This window comes from Nipponia nippon, unplaced genomic scaffold (genome assembly GCF_047370975.1).
Source record: "Nipponia nippon isolate SJK-2023a ecotype South Korea unplaced genomic scaffold, ASM4737097v1 scaffold_3, whole genome shotgun sequence".
Classification (NCBI taxonomy): domain Eukaryota; kingdom Metazoa; phylum Chordata; class Aves; order Pelecaniformes; family Threskiornithidae; genus Nipponia; species Nipponia nippon.
The window spans coordinates 120,619,149-120,631,669 of record NW_028262347.1 but is presented as its reverse complement, the minus strand read 5'-3'; the positions used below and the strand labels follow the sequence as shown (position 1 = coordinate 120,631,669).

General features: G+C 40.2%; 1 long non-coding RNA gene across 1 annotated transcript; it reads right to left on the bottom strand.

Annotated features, from left to right (window-relative positions):
* Window positions 1-602: 602 nt before the first annotated feature.
* Window positions 603-8,047, bottom strand: LOC148054873 (uncharacterized). The gene is made up of 3 exons (XR_015706917.1): window positions 7,853-8,047; window positions 2,444-2,525; window positions 603-786 (listed from the first exon to the last, which is right to left on the bottom strand). It is a non-coding gene; the product is annotated as an uncharacterized LOC148054873 (long non-coding RNA).
* Between the last annotated feature and the right edge of the window lie 4,474 nt (window positions 8,048-12,521).

Sequence of the window (12,521 nt, the reverse complement as noted above, 5' to 3'; positions counted from 1 at the left end):
CTAGCAGAGTTTTCTCCTCTTTCAGAGTCTTGCTCCAGTTGATCCCTCTGGGCTCTGTCACAGCCAGCAGTTGCTTTCACCTACTTGCAGAGTTTCTCATAATTTTTTTTTTTTTTTTGCCAGTGTGTGAGTTTTTCTTGCCTTGGTCCTCTTAGTTCAGTAGCTGAGCAAAAGTTAAAAGGTACTGGTGTATCCCATGATAGAGTGCAGTAAAAACCAGTGCATGCAAGAATCATAGAATTGTTCAGGTTGGAAAAGACCTTTAAGATCATCAAGTCCAACCACTAACCTAGCACTGCCAAGTCCACCACCAAACCATGTCCCTAAGCACCACATCTCCCCAGCTTTTAAATACCTCCAGGGATGGGGACTCCACCACTTCCCTGGGCAGTCTGTGCCAGTGCCTGACTACTCATTCAGTGAAGACATTTTTTCCTAATATCCAACCTAAACTTCCCCTGGCGCAACTTGAGGCCATTTCCTCTAGAAAGACTGGTACCTTCTGTTACAAAAAGAATTTGATGGAACTGTGAAATTTTAGTTTGTTATTTATTCGGGGATGCACTGTTTCTATTATTAGTGACATATTTGGTATAAATAAATCTAAATTAGTATCTACTAAAATGGAGGCATTAAACATCCAGAGGGTTAGGATGTGCCTCTTCAAGAGGTTTTGTTCTTTTCAGGCAGTCTTGTATGATCCCAGCGCTGATCTTGCTTCAGGAGTAAATCTACTGGCTGTAGACCAGAATCTTGCTCCATATCTCAAGCTATGACAGTCTGAATCTGCAAGACAGTGATTCCTACCAATACATTCAGAGAGTTGGAGAAAATCATAAAACAATCTAAGTTATACAAAACAAGTCTATGAGAGGACTCAAGCAGCTGTTCAGTCCATCCCCAATTTCACATCAGGGAAACTTACAGAAGTTAGGTAGCTACAATTTCAAGAAATGAGTCAAAAAGGCCTAGACTGAATTTGCACATAGGAAAAACAGAGGAGCAGTCATTTCTGGAAGAAGCTACCTATTCTCATGATTGAAGAAAATGCTCTTTCCAATATAACATCATCCAAAGATTGCGAAGGCCCCAAATCCATATACTAAGCCTAAGCCCCCTCAGAGGTTGATTGAGACCTGAGCTTTGATGAATTAGATCCATCTCTAACAATGCAAGCTGCCTGTACAAAAAAGTACAGCATTAACATTTGCACGTACCCCATAAAATAGTCAATGTCTAGACTGGAAGGAACTTGATTCTTTTCCTCTTCTTCCTTCATTCAGCAATTCTACATGATTCCTTCACTCAGAAGCGTGAAAGATTATCTTAGTTTTCAAAATACACTTAACTTTCAGGCCGCTTGAGTCAGTGTCTTAAAGGATGTAAGCAAATAGGAAGGAATTAAAAAAAAAAGCAGTCATTAAAAAGCCCAGGTTATTAAAGGACTTTTTAAAGGAATCAAATCTTCTGTGAGCATCACTCTGCTTCAGAACATTTAGTTAGGTGTCTGTTTAAAGTATATCAAAGAACAGATGGTTTTCAACATTAATAGGCAGCATGAAACCATTAAATATTAGCCATCTATTTCTAATGTCTCCTCAGGAAGACATGGTTTAAGGCTGGACCATCTTTCCCAAATGGACATGTCTCTATATTTGTTTCTAATCTGCAAGAATGACATCTAGGGACAGAGAAATATCCAGAGAAGAGCCAAAGTACTGTTTTTATGTAATTGCATCTTTCAGCTTTTTCCATACCAAGGCCATGCTTATCCTCCCCTCCAAATGCAGTAAATCAGAAATTAAGAGGCCAGTATCAATCAGATGAACAGAATTCACTCTTTTTTTTGAAAGACAGTATCAGACATAGGACTTTGGAGCAAAGTCTACCTGAAGTAGAAATCTAATTCCAGGGTCTTTTAATGGGCTCTGCATCTCACCCATGTGACTGAGGAAATCTCAGAAGAAACAGCCAGGTTCAATACCTTTATTTCAAATCAGGAGTTGCATTTTGATTCTACTTTTCCTCATTAAGTATATACTGCATTGCTGAGCTACACTAATGATCTAGTGGGTTTAATCCCTGTATTATCTAATAACTTAGTAGAAAAGTTCTGCTTAAGTTTAATCACTGTTTGTGTTCCCTTAGGTGAAATTTTTTATGCCTGGATTTTTTATTGGGCTCTAAATTAAGTGGCACATAACAACCTCTTTTTTCCCTTCAAAATCCTACAGACCTTAATGAAGTTGTTCTCCTCAGTACCAAATAACTTTTCCCCATACTAATGAGAACTGGATGTGGCCAGACACTGCAGAGATTCAAAGCCAAAGAATCAAAAAATCTCACAGCAAATGCTGAAGACAACATTTTTCCTCACTGATGTTAGATTTTTAGCCTGTGTTGATTTATGTCCCTACAAATTGTGTAATTTCTGTGTGCTTACCTTTTTGAAGAGGGGGGTGCACAGAGTACACACATCCCATGCAGCTGTGGCCACAATGTCCCAACCAAGTCAATATTAATGCCTGCACAGAAAGAGTAGGTTTGCACATTACTGGTATTATGAGCAGCACGACAGAAAACAGATAAACTAATATGAAGATGAAAGAGCAGAAGTCTGTGAGGAATACTATCATGATATCCCACTGAGGGATTTGAAAGTCAAATTTAGAGTTCTAAATGCCATTATTTCCTATTGACTTTTTTTGTAATTGTTTTCAGCTTCAACAAGTAGGATTTTAATTTGGCTTTATTCATTTTATTATTATTAAATGTATCTAGTTTTGATATTAATGATAAAAGCAGATTGTTGGTTAGCTTTCGTTCATTGTCTTGATAGGGAAAATGGGAGCAGGTTTTGGATGAAGGTTTTGAGTTACAAAAACAAATGACTACACTATGATCAGATCTAGACACTTACCATTATGTAGTGCCTCCCAATGCCTACGGTAATTGCATATTCCAATATGTTCATTCTCTGGCCTTAAAACAGTATCATACGATAGCAGTGACAGCAAGAAATAATAAAGCCGTTATAGGCAGTTCTTTATGTATGATTTGAAAAATAACAATAGAAGCTGAACTTCTGACTGCTTTCCCTGAAAAAAAAAAAATCTCAATTGCTTGGAAATATAACAGTATTCAGCTTTGGACTTAGGTGTTTGTATAATGATACAAAACCAGGGTTTTTTTTATCTTTAGAGGGGAAACAGAATAGAAAATATTATCTTTTTCAAGATAAAATCATTTAAGTCAGTATTTAGAACCTGGACATCTAACTTCTTTGGCTGTAGTGATGCCATAGGGGTATATATCAATGTAAGTTTTCTCCACTTACTGATTTTGCCCTTTTTCTGTAAGCTATGTAGACTGCACCATCTTAGAAACTGTTTTATATACGGATACAGGAAAGATTTATACATATTTATATCTTTGGCCCTTAATCATCTGTCCTAGTAAAGCAGTGACCAGGAATTTCTATGAACAAACATGTATCTTGCATTTAAAAATAAACCAAATTGTATTAGCTGCCTTCTGGTATTAACAATTACTCCTTTTAATAGCTAAATATGCCAGATGGGCATTTTCCATTCTGAGAATAGAGACTATTACAGGTAATGTGCTGAGCCAAACTCAGTAGCCTGCTAAACACTGATGCTTTAATGAAGTATACTTTCTGATTTTCTAATGGCTAATACAGAAATGACGATATTTGAAACGAAAAGCTGTCATCAAACAGCTGAACATTGTGCCATGCACCCGCTATTCTGCTTAGAAACATTTAGAGCTTTGCTGTTGTCTTCCAAGGTCGCTTCTTGCCCGAGTACGCTGGGTCCATGGTTAACGGGGTACAGATCTCCCCAATGCTCCCGAGCAGTCCTCTGTTCTTGGTTTAGTCGCAGCAGGGCTGGACACAGGCTTCCTTGTTTCCTTTTTTCTTTCTTCAATTGCTTGCTGTAGCTGTTTAGATCTGTTTGTGCTGTCGGTGGGAGGGTATGGGAAATGAAGCTCAACAGGTGGTAGGAATGCTACTGGCAGACGATTTATTATCATTAGCTAGTAGAAGGAAGCCAGTGTTCAAATAAAAACATTTCAAAAATATAGCAACTGATGGGGCTCTAATCTCTGGACTTGGCACGATTTCAGTTTAAACAAAGCCTCACAGTAACTATTCATCAAATTCTTGGCCTGAAGAAAATTTTCTCTGTATACATTCAGAGGACAGAATATGTAGCTCAGAGTTTGCAAAGATTATACTGGTTTGGTATCTATTTAAAACAAAAAGAGAGTGCATGACTCCTTTGTTCATTCCAGAGTAAAATCAAGAGGAATGCAATGATTCCCACTGAGTTACATCAGATGGAGACTAAGGCATACAATAAACAGTGCTGAAATCAGCCTGGTAGGAATTTTATTGATGTTAACAAAAGACACTGGACCCCTTGGAAATGTTATATCACAGGCAAGCCTTAGACCCCAAAAATGCATATTTAGGCAGTCTTCTAAGACAGATTTTTATATTTGAGTAAATCAATGTTTAGGTAAAACAATAAAGGGCAAGAATGGCTCTAGCTGTCTTACAGATTTGTAAAAAGTATAAAATCTACATAAAGCAATGCATATATAAGCATTATAGCAGAATTAATTGGCTGCTGCCATTGAAGGAAATAGAAATATTGTATTTTGCCATTTGAGACACTTCAGGTTGTGTTAAGAGATATCACTTATCAACAAAAAACAAAACAAACAATACCCCTAAAAAACGAGAATCATTAGACTGAATCTTGCCTTTATTTTCCTTCTGTTTTTAAACCTAGTATTTGCAAACAAGCAAATATACTTCACATTCAGGAAAGACGACGTGAGGCTCGTATTTACCCACATTGAACTCCCAGTAGCAATAATGACATTGAAATGACCTCAGAGGTCCTTGCGAAGTGCAGGGTGAATCTATGCCAAGTATACAGGAGGGTAGGAGTGGCATTCTTCTTTGGGCAAATAAAGACAATTTCCTCCTCAGGTGCACTGTCTTCCCTCAAGTCCTTTGGGGAAGTGCAGAGATTTCTTCCCCCCATCATGGAGCAAGGCTCCATGTTCCTCCAGCAGCACCGCAGGGGATCAGCTGCATCCCCCGAGGAGGCAGCCCAGAGCTTGTGGGGGGCTCAGCAGAAAGCAGCCCCCATGCACAGCTCTTACCTTGCTGTAACAGAGTCATTCACATGCTGCATTTAAAGAGCTGCCACTAAGGAATACCAGCTCTGCTTTAGATAGCTACTTGTTGTAAGTAACATATGTCGTCTTTGTGATACGGTAAGAAGAAAACGCAGAACCCAGTTTGGCATATACATGTGGGACAGCTTATCGATTCACATACACAGGATTGCCTGTAAATAAATCACAGTAACATGAAGATAGAGCTAATTGAAGATTAAGAAGCTGGTATGTAGTCATCTTGCTGTACTGACTTCAGAGAGATAAGCTAAAGACTGATTCCTGATGAGATGCCATCCCTGCCTGTTTTAATTGAGTGTTGTTTCTATAATAACCCATGCAATTCCTGTAAAGCAGGCAGTAGAAGAAAGGAACTCAAAATGATTTTGGAAACGAGCCATTACTCTGTAATTCTCCAGCTGAATCCCAAACCTTTCATGCCACTATGCAAATTGCCAAAGTCACCTATGAATCCAGGTTGGGGAAGCAGCAGGCTGTTAGTTCAGTGTTGTTTCTCTTGCTAAGTTCACTGCAGCTGCAAATCCACTACTGAAAACTCCTCCCCACTCCCAGATTCATTAGTATGCTGCTCTGGTTTAAATGTCAGCAGCAGAACATGGAGTATATGATGAGTTTAGAGAGAAATTCAGAGAGCGAACTCAAATGAGCCATCACGAGTGGCATGTGCATTGCTCCGAGTGTCACAAACATTCATTATAGCAATTCACTAATTCCCTAAATATCTCCCCCCAAGCTTTAATGACACAGGGGTACATCAGCATAATTATCCAGGATCTTTTGCTGCAACTGCTTCATTTTAATCTCTTCTTAGATCATATTGTCTGGGCTTTGGGGCAGCTTTCCACTTTTTGATGTTTTGGGACTATAGAATGCTTTCTTTAGTATTGAAAATTTGGCTGAAAGTCATAGCACCTCAGTGGGCTGAGCCACCCAAAATTATTCCTGAATGAGGAATTCTCATATTTCATTCACACTGACCTCATTGACAGTCTTGCCACTGACTCCCCCAGGAGTAGGTATAGGCTGTTGTAGCCTAAAGAAACAACTGGTGTACAGTTATCGAGCCAGTGTACAACCTTGGAGTCAACTATGTAACAGACACATAAGCCAAAAAGACCACCAAAAAATTCATTCTGCAGAATGAGCCTCAAAACACCTAGACCTTCTGTAACAGACTTAAGATCTTGAGTACTAACACATCAAAAGCCACGAGAAGCAGAAAACGTTACAATGCCCAAACCAAACAAGCATTATGCATTGGAGGGGGGGGGGGGGGGGGGCGGTTGTGTGTTTTCTTGCAACGATTTCTTCATGTTTTCTTGCAATGAAGAGGATGAAACACAGCTGACTTTGGAGAACCCAACAAACATTTCTGGGACAGATTGTGGTTGCCCTCTGGGCAGCTGCCAGGCAAAGCAAAGTACTCCCTGTGTGGATGGATCCACTTTACTGTCAGCAGACCACTGAAATTAGGGTGGCTGTTCATTGAATAAATGAGCTTCTTAGGACCAGCAAAAGCAGCCTGGCACACAGTGACTGATGAAGGAGCACAGCAGTTTACATGAGCTCTGGTTATCCTTGGGATTTATGTATCCATGGACTGTAAAGCCAGAAAGGATTATCATCCCTGTGGTGCAGGCTGCAGGTCTCCTCTAGTTTTAACTAAAGCTTGCCTTTAAGGATGACATCTGATCTTAACTTTTAGGCTGCCCTTGGGGGAAGTCTCCACCACTACTTAGTATCATTCCAGTCTTCAAAAATAACCTGTTAACTGTATACCACTTACTTCGGCCTGGCTTTGACTCCAACGGGCCAAATACTCTTTAGCAGGTGACAGCATTCTCATCCTCCCTTCACCATTAAGTTCTAAGATGTAGTATTAGATTCACTTTACAGGGTTTTTCCTGTGCAGGGAGCATGTAGAAACAAACTACTTGTTAAACAGATTTTTGCAGCTCAAACACTTCATTCTCCTTAGGAGCAGTGGTGTAAGGTGAGCTTCAAGTGGCTGGATGAGGTCCTTCCTACATAACCACCAAACTCCTAAACTTCACTCACTAGAAGAAGAAAGTGGTACACAGAACAGCAATGCAATTTCTTGCCTCTCTTTGTCAGTAGGGAAACTGGTGAATTCTAATTAAGAATTAGTTATCTGTATTACTGCTCATAAAAACAAGTTCTCAGTGGTCACATTCCAATATTTGTCTTTAATAACTCTTCAGCAACCAAGAAGTCCCCAAGAGATATCTTCCAAGCAACTGTCATACCCAGCTTGCATCTCACATTTAAGCTCTGCTTAATTACAGTAAATTCCTAGCTCTTATAGGAGTCTTGCCATTTATAGATTTTCTTAAGCTTTAAAGGAAGTCAGTAGTTGCCCCACATTTTGAAGATAGGGAAAAGAAGGCAAGGAGAAAAAGTGACCTGTCCAAAGCTTTCTGCTCATCAGGTCAGAAGCAGAACTAGGAACATAATGCCAGCACACAGTGAGGGCTGGCTGCTCCCTAAAGGACAAGGAGCTACAGGGCACCCCCACATGAGCAGAGTACAGGCCTCACCAAAGGGTGCCAGAGATGGTGACCAGGTACAACCAAGAGCCCCTATCACAATGCAATATTACCGTGATGAGGCAGGTCCCAGGTCCAGCTAGGAAGTCAGTCCACAGGTCAGGATCAGTGATTGCCAGGCAGGTCCATGGCAGTAAGACAGGGCAGACACCAAGGCAGAGAATAAGCCTGCGAGTTGAAGCCAAGATTAAGGAGCTCTACAGCCAAACTGCTATGGCTGAGCTAGAAACACTACAACATCACCCTCCTACAACATTGCTCAGGCAAGAAGTCATAGCCCCAGGCTGAGCTTAAATAGAGTCCCTGAGCCCAGGGCTGGGGGTGGAGGCCCCAGGTGAGGCTGTTTGGTGCCATTAAGGCTTGTCAGTGCCCTCAGGACCCTGACAGGTACTCTCTATCAAGCTGTGTCTGTTGTTTGCTTGGAGAAGCGGGCCCACGTGCAAGCATAGCCATCTGGTTTGCTGTTGATGGGAGGGAGCAGAGTAGCTGTGTTACATTGACCTGTGAGCTGTGTATTGCTGGTCCCTCTGATGTTCAGGGCCAGGGGAGCACGCTGTAGGAGATACAGCTTTCTGCAGACATGCTGTGTCAGGTCCTCGGGTGGTGCAAATTAGTGTAGCTCCAGTGTTGTTGCAGGAGTGATGTAGGCTTCAGCATTTTGAATTCTTTTCCATCACATTAATCTGCTCCTTTGCAGGAGGTGAAAAGCAGAGGGAAGGGAGACGAGACTAAGTAGTCAAAAGAGAGACGTGAGGCTGATTTGGGTTATATTTTTTGATCTTCCTGCTTTGAAGTCAATGAGTCCCAGCTGCAGCTTATAAAGGTAGCCATATAAGATGCAATTGCCCCTGAAGCTCCATGATGGCTTTACTAATGGTTTGTATTACAGAAAAAGACTGCTAAAACAGTGCTGGGAAAAGGAAGATGGAAATCCCTTACTTCTTCAGATGGTTGAGAAAACTTTTGTTAGCTCAAAAAATTTCATAGCTTAATGAAATATACTGCAGTTGTCTGTGATTTTCATGGCACTAATAGGAAAGAAAATGAGGAGAAAAAAAAATAGTTGCTGATAGGAAAGTGAGTTAATAATTTTGCAGAGACCACCTTCTGCAAATTTATTTGCTGTCTTGTTTGGCTACTTCGTTTGCAGGAAAAAAACTGATCCTATTCTACACACTAGTATAGCTCCAATTTTAGCAGAATTTAGCAATTTTGTCCAGAAAGAGGATGCTCGCTGTCGGCACAAGCCTATCAACTTCTCTATAAACATAATTACTTCTATAGGAAACTTCCTTAGCCGATCAGATGACTAAGTGTAACTGGATTTGTCCTGCCTACTGTCCTCGTCTGAAAGAGCCAAGTTGTCGTTCAAAAGTGGAATTGTTGCTCCTACATAACCAGCATGACTGAAACATAAGTTTTGGCTGAACTTCATTCAGAGCTTCATTTCTAAAGGGACTTCATGGTAGTGTAAAATTACCTTACTCTTTCCTATATACAAAGATTGGATTTAAACAGGCACTTTGTATAGATGAATTTACAGTTTTATGGTTCAGCTGTACTGGAAAGAAAATATGATGCTGCGCTGACTGGTAATAGTAGAAGCTATACTTTACTCATCAGTGTAAATGTATTTGGGTAACTTTTTTTTTCTAAACAGTTTGAGGATTTTATTCTAATTCTTTAGTTATATTTTAATGAGGTATTTTGAATGAAGTTAAATTTCAATGTGTGTTGAGTTTGCTATGTTAATTAGACCACTTCCATTTATTTCATATAAATGTTTTGGATGTAATTTTATACTTTGCACACTCTACACATTGCAACTACTACATCTTAAGTCTTATGAGGTAATAGAAATGTCACAATTTCATGTTCTACATCAGATATAAATGGAGCTGTCATGCAATATTCCATTTCTGACAAGAAACCAATAAACCAAGAGAAGAAAGAAGGAAAAAACCTCAAAAAAATAAAAAAAACACCAACCAAAAGAAGCAGTGATTGATGGGCACATAACTGAGTTAGGATTTCCATGAATAATGTTAGTTACACAACATGCCAAAAGACAGAGCTTCCAAAGAGAATGATTTTATGATTAGATGTAAATTGTAATCAGGACCAGAATAGTTCTAGGAATTAAATGCTGCTAAGCGTGGAAATGAAAAGGATAGCTGGTCTCATTTTAAACAGGGTTTTGTTTTTCTTGGCATCTTATTTTGTGGCAGCTGTCCTGCCTATAAATTATGGATTATTTTTTTTTAATTGACAAGTGAAAAATCTCATTAAAACAAAACCCTACCTGTGCTGCTGATAATATTCCATGTTATTAAATCTGAAAGAATTTTTTTAAATCTCATTTACTCTTCAGTAATTTACCACTCACACATTAGGTGACTTGGGCAATAAAAATGTCTGTAGTTACTTTGCTTTCTGAGATGTCATGTTTTAACAGGGTTTTGTAACATGTGAGGTTCTGCGAGAGGTTTATAGGCAAACATTTCATTCATTTCATTTCAACAAAATGAAAATACAATAAAAGATTTTAATCAATATTAGAGCCTGTAAAATGTGTTTTGCCTTCTCACAAAACATAAATTAGCTGACAATGTTAATAGAGACAACTGAAGTGTTTGAGAGAGAAAATTTTTGAAATTTGGTTTTAGAGGCCAACATGACCGAATTATTAACACAGGCCATCCAAGCATCAAATTCTAGTGCCCAGCACAAGGCTGTGAATGCAAACAGAAATTCAACTTGTTTAAGTCCAAGTCTGTGTAAACTCCCAGTAATCCTCTGAACAGCAAGATGTCTAGGGGATGCCTGCGAAGGGGCTGTAACCACCTTGCCCTGTTCTTTCTTCTAGTCTTCCATGTCTCTCAAGTGGAAGACCAGACCAAGCTATCAGCATGTGTGAAAATGTGTGTGTCTGCAGACACTCGTGTGTACTTGACAACCCGTGTGTGCATAAGTACCAAGCTTAGGCCTTCATTTACGGAATAAGGATCCAACATGAGCTGAAGGATCTATCCCAGGGAAAGCCAAAGCCAGCTTCAGACTGGGGCTATAGTCAGCAAAACGGCCAGATGCGTTGTAGGAAATGTGCGTGTACATCAGTACCATTTAGGAGGCAGCATACGCAAATTGAAATGTATGGGTTGCTGTTGTTCGGAGATGTAAACGGGGATTTACAGGCAAGCAATACTGAAGAACTTAAGAGGCAGCCGGCTTTGTGCTCTTGGCAGCTTAGCAGGATCCCCATCTCAGCTGTGGCTTAGGCTTGGGCTGGACAACGCACTGGGCAATGCTGCTGGCACGGCAGGAATGCAGGGCAGTAGTCACTTACCCGTTGGAGGCTGCAGCCTGACTACGTAAGATATGTGCAGAAGAGGGGAAGAGTTTTAATACCCAACCCCGTGTACACTGCAGTGGCAATAAATATGAATCTACTTTAAATTATGAGGGATGTCACTTCGTGTGCTCAGAAGAGGGACTATATCGAGCTATTTTTAAGCAGGCATTTTTTTAATCTTTTTTCGGTAGACTTTCAGCTTGTAGTTCTTTCCTTACTCCTCAGAATTAAAACTAAATGACTTTTGGTTTCACGTCTTGCACACAAATTATCTTACTACAAGGTCAACATTGCGGGCATTGTTGTCCCATGGATTGTCTGCACTTGCTGATAATTCATTCATTTTCTGGCTCATCACCTCTTCCTTCCAAGGGATTAAATGGACCTCATGTCTCCTCGAGAAATATGAGAGAGCTTGATTGCGCAGGGATGACACGAAGGATGAATGGATTGAATTTCAGCATGGCTCTTTCCTTTGCTTCTTGATGGGAACACAAAAAGCGATCTGCTGCCAGTGCAAGTGTGCATGAGGAAAGCAGGATAGATCCACTGGGAAATTTTACTCTCCAAAAAAACAACTTAGGGCAGATGCTAAGAGGTGCAATTTCCCTGTGGAAGAATCCTTCTGAACAGGAGGGTGCTGCTGTCTGCTGGGGGACTGGCACAAACCACGCGTCTTTTACACCCGTTCATTTTTGTCTCTGGAAAAACTTCTTGCAATTGGTCTTTCCTTTTCCCATGTCGAAGAAGAAATTTTAATTAATTTCCACAGTGGTACTAAAAACTCTATTTCCTTATTCCTAAACAAAAATACAGATTAAGTGCCCTCTCTGTGACACATCTTCTCAGGACTGGCTCTCCAAAAGCATGCCAAGTCAGATCTAAAGTCCTACTGAAGCACTAATGAACTCCTCAACCACCTTGTCTGTCAGCAAAAATCATTCTCTTTCAACTTTATTTCCATTTCTGATACAATTAATTATCATTTTATGTAGTACTTCCCACATTCAGTACTAGCCATGAAAAATAGCTAATTAATTTCTGCTCAAGTACACTCAAAAAGACAGAATTAAAACAGGTTCTGCAGTATATATTTAATGGCCAATATGTTACATTAAAGGGTCAGTACAGCTCCTAAAAACTATTATTCCCCTGTAGAGCGAAATACCAGAGTTGTAAAACTCCTCCCAGGCGTGGATATCTGGCGCGGTTGAGTTGAAGGAAGGGGATGAACTGTCGGTGCTGTGGACACGCCAGATGGTACCGTGAGCCATAGGAGGCACTTGTACTTTAACTAACTCCTAAGGACTGCTTGAGATATGCGGAGGCTAAGGAACAGCTCAAGGTCATGGAGCAACAGAAGTGCTTTA